The sequence below is a fragment of the Achroia grisella genome, unplaced genomic scaffold (genome assembly GCF_030625045.1).
Source record: "Achroia grisella isolate CSIRO2021 unplaced genomic scaffold, CSIRO_AGI_Agris_v1 utg1096, whole genome shotgun sequence".
Classification (NCBI taxonomy): domain Eukaryota; kingdom Metazoa; phylum Arthropoda; class Insecta; order Lepidoptera; family Pyralidae; genus Achroia; species Achroia grisella.
In genome coordinates this window covers 743,362-748,328 of record NW_026712575.1, presented here as the reverse complement: position 1 = coordinate 748,328, position 4,967 = coordinate 743,362, and the positions used below count along the sequence as shown (strand labels likewise).

The following is a 4,967-nucleotide window of genomic DNA, read 5'->3' as shown; positions in this document are numbered from 1 at the left end:
AAATCCATTTACTGTCTACTAGTAGTAAAAATTAAATATTCCTTAATTGAAATCCTTACTCATATTATGAATGCAAAAGTAACTCTGTCTGTCTATCCGGCTTTCACGCCAAAACTACTGAACCGATTTAAATTAAATTTGGTACACAGATAGTCTAGATAATGAATGAAAGAATGTTTCAAAACAATTTAGAAACAAAAGTAGCCTATGTCCTTTCTCATTATCTAGACTATCTTACAAAAATTGTAAGATAGTCTTATCTCTTATCAGTCTTACTTACATAAATTGCGAAAACCATATTTTTTTTATTGATTGAGTTGTATGCAAGTTCGTCATTTTTTAAGCTCGAACGATGAAACTTTTTATATGACATTTGTTTAGTTAGTTTTAGTCAAGGTCACTATTTTGGACGAAGTCGCGGGCATAGTAAGTACGTTACATAGACTATTAGTATGAAGAATAGATTCATTGTTAGTTTTAAGAATGCTATAGCCACTAGCTAACAATGCACCATGCTATGTCAATCTCCACCCACAATCTAGCACAGTAATACGAGAAGATATATTAATGAATTCGCCGTATTGGGCTAACTGATCTGATTTTGTAATATAATAAAAAAGAAAAAAATATTCAAAGCTACATACAGAGCTATAGATATATATTTCTGAATTGTAGTTTAAAGAATGAAATATATATCAGACAAACTACTTGACGTAGCGGGATGGATTATTAGTAATAAATAATATCATATCGGGTCATCCTCCACATAGTATACGCGACTATTACTTCAATATCATTGATCAATAAAAAGTTAATGCTTATAACTATCAGTAATATTTTATCACAATAATCACCTACAAATGGGTAATAAAATTTATCATTTATATATACAGACTGTAATATTTTAATCTGTATTAAAGTTCGCAACTTCGCCACATTTTCGTCGTTTTTCCAACATATTTCTCCAGCTCCACTCCTACTGGTCATGCGTGATGTTATATATGCATATAGCCTATAGCCATTCTCTATGAATAGAGTATCCAAAATTAGAGATTACCCCGAACATCCAAACTCACAAACTTTACCTTTTTATATTATTAGTATAAACATATATTTTGAATAAAATATGTCCTTAACTTTAAGGCTATTCCGAACTGACAATAGTTTAGACTTAAGTGTCTGTAATAAATCTACATGAATAAAGATATTGTTTTGATTTGATTTCAATGTGAACTAAACGTTACGATCTACTACGCAAGGTTCAAAATAAATCTTTCCAAAAGTAATGTCGTCGCTTAGCACTGTCATTTGAATTCCATCTGGATACCCCGCAAAATACTTCCGATTACTACAATTTGTGTGAAAGCGATGGGCTTTATTTATATTCATTTATTTACCTTTAAATATTGGATATTTGTCGAAATTAAATTGGCCAATTAGGAATGGAGCTAATTTATTTGGTTACATTAAGGTTAATTCGAGCATCGAAAATTAAATTACTCGAGGTCATTGTTTAGATCTTTTATTAGAAATTTATTATATTACACAATTATTTATTTCGTAGAATCCAAATTATTTTCATTTAAATGATTTCATGTTATTATGAATATTCCTCGGTAATTTACATAAATATTACGAGAATAATATCAATTCTACGAAATAAATAATTGTGTAAATAATGGAAATTATTGAGAAAAAAGGAAAGTAGGTACAGTGTAGTAAATGTATAAAATGTTTATATGTAAAGTATAACAGCCCGGATTCGTAAGGAACTTTTATAAAAAAAATCTAAAACTATAAAGTTAAAAAATGAAGCCTAGTTTTATCGGCGTTACTATTGCATATTTTAACATAAAAAGTAATTATTGTGTCATAACTGTAATAGTTAGATATGACAGATTTTAGACTTTTTAGTAGATATTGGTGTCCTCCATAAAACTAAACATCCCTTGCTCTATTGTATAATTTCCGCACCGTACGTAATATAATATTTTTTGTACTATTTCATTCGTTGGATTATATTATCGAAGTTTTTATACGGATCGCTTTTTTGAAAACATTCTATCGTCTATATTCATCAGGAATAATGTAGGATTTCAATGAACAGAACAATATCAGAATTTTTAAAATAGGTCTAGTACTTCTTAAGGTCTTAGGTTTTCATAAGAGTAGTATCTATAATAAAACATTTATTTTGTACCACGATACACAAGATTGTTATTACATTAATTATTCACTTACACAATTTAAATGTTTACAAAATGTAGGTAAAGCTATTTACTAATTGCTTTATTAATAACTAGCTTTTACCCGCAGCTTTGCTCGCGTTAATTTATCCCCTTAAGGGTGGAATTTATCAAAATTCTTTCTTAGGGGATGCCTACATCATAATAGCTTTATGCATGCAAAGTCTCAGCCCGATTGGTTTAAAATTTACAAAGTTTCATACAAACTTTCATCCGCTATTTTATCCCCTTGAGGGTAGAATTAATCAAAATCCTTTCTTAGCAGATGCCTACGTCATAACATCTACCTGCATGCCAAATTTCAGCCCGATCCGTCCAGTGGTTTGGGCTATGCGTTGATAGATCACTATGTCAGTCAGTCAGTCACCTTTGATATGTATATTTAGATATATAGGTATATTTAATAATAAATTCAATTAAACTTGATACAGTATCTTGTCACAGATTACGGTACAAACATTATATTGTCTTATATAAAAACTAGCTACATACTCGCCCCGGCTTCGAACGGTATTCCCGTTTGAAACCGGGGTGAGTATTGTATGTATTATATATATATAGCCATTCTCTTGAATCACTCTACCTAATAAAAAAACCGCTTCAAAATCCGTTCGGTAATTTAAAAGATTCAAGCATACATAGGAACAGACAGCGACAGCGACTTTGTTTTATACTATGTAATGCAATACAGACTAATATTAGTGACCTTTTTATTCTGAAGTTGGCAAAACGAACGGGATGCAGGAAGGAGTCTGATTATAGAGTGAAGTGGCAATATAAGTCGAGACAAAGCGTTCCCATGGTTACCTTTATTAGATCAGAATGAAAACTTTTATGAAAAGGCAGCTACACAACTTGAATAACATTTGCTGAGGATGTAACAGTATGCAAATTTTGTAAAGCACGCAAAATGTATATTTATGTATTAATATATATAAATATATTTAATAGTAATGTCATTTTAACAATAGAGATTAAAACTTAAATTATTTAACTTAATTAAAAAAAAATGTTTACAGTATTAATAAACTAAGCACATAATGTGTGTGTAAAGTATATTTATAATGACGTGAATGGTTTGCCTCTTACTATAACAACTGGGATAAAAGTGATAAAGTGATAAATATATACATAAATGTTTAAATGTTGTATTGAAAAATCAGTACTAACGCATAAGCAATTGAATAAATAGAGTTGTTCGTAAGTATATAAATAAATACATATTTATGATAACGTAATGTTTATTTCTACTATATATAATAAATTAAAATTGTATGTGATTATACATATAAACACAATTTCTGCCCTATATATTAGGCAAATAAACTATGTACGTAGGCACCAATAAATTTAATATTGACTTCTTTGAACAGTGGTGTGCTCGATTACTTAACAGTGATATTATACAATACTACTAATACAAACCAAAGCAGTTTTTCACAACACAACCTCAAGTTTCCGTGGTGTAGCGGTTATCACATCTGCCTAACACGCAGAAGGCCCCCGGTTCGATCCCGGGCGGAAACATATATTTTTATTTGTTAATCAGTTACTTCAAAATAGCATAAATTTTATGTTGTATTTATTCCGACAAGCACTGAATATTTATATAATAATATTTACGAATGCACTAGTCAATAAAAAATAAATTTGATATTTATTTATTTCTTTATGAAATTGAATAAATTACCCCAATAAATATTGTGTAATAAGCGGAATATTAAAATTAATAAAAAGAATTAAAACCTGATATAAAGGGCAAGAAGATTGTTTAATTACTTACCATATTGCTAGCAACGTACCATACCTGTTTGATCTCCACACGGTTCACTCAGGCAATTACTGTGATAATTTCCTAGTGAATTTGCGACTATGAGCTAACTGACCTGACCTCATGTTAATCTTATCATCCTCCACTCGTGCTCAGAGAAACCGTAAGCTCAGGTAACTGCACCATACTAACAACCATAAAAAAATCTGAAAGTGATGGAAACTTTATAAATATGCACTTAAATTCTGGTGGTTAAGTCACATAGGTATTCTATCTGTTTTTTTTTGTTTGGTATAAACATGACTCACCCTATACAAACAATATATTAATTATTTATTACTGTCATTCAAACTATTTGACTGATGACCCTTGTAGATGTAGATCGTTATTTCATTGAGACGGATAGCAAATTACTTCCGTAGCTACTTTGCGAGTATTATTTATATTTAATTTCGACATGTTCCAATTTCTGATTTAATATTATACAATCACAGTATCACGATTTTTTTGTTATTAATGACAAACAAGTTGATGACCCGCTAATGGTAAGGTAAGTGTTTACCATAGCCTATATACATGAACAGCACTACAGACATCATGCTCTCGTGTGATGCCAGTGATACTATTCACGCGTTGCCATTTCAAAGGACTAGGATGTAATGCCTCTTATCCTGTATTTATCTCCCCTTAAAATAAACACAGTTTACAAAGCAATCTGCTTGGCGGCTGAAATAGATAAAGAGATGTACCCACGTAGATGACTTTCTACAAAGTTTAGACTGCTTACTGCCAGTCTTATCGCATGAAGTGAGGCACAGAGCGCCGGTGTTAGTTGTATGTATTCGGTCTTTTCATGTTCATTCTGTTTATGTACCTATTTACTTGTAATAAAATAAAGTTTTTTTTATGTTCAGTGCAATGTATCTCTAATTATATCGTGGATTACTATA

At 30.5% G+C, this 4,967-nt stretch overlaps 1 non-coding gene across 1 annotated transcript; it reads left to right on the top strand.

The window, feature by feature from the left end:
- Positions 1–3,700: 3,700 nt before the first annotated feature.
- Trnav-aac (transfer RNA valine (anticodon AAC)) lies at positions 3,701–3,773 on the top strand. Its single transcript has one exon. It is a non-coding gene; the product is annotated as a tRNA-Val (tRNA).
- Positions 3,774–4,967: the final 1,194 nt, after the last annotated feature.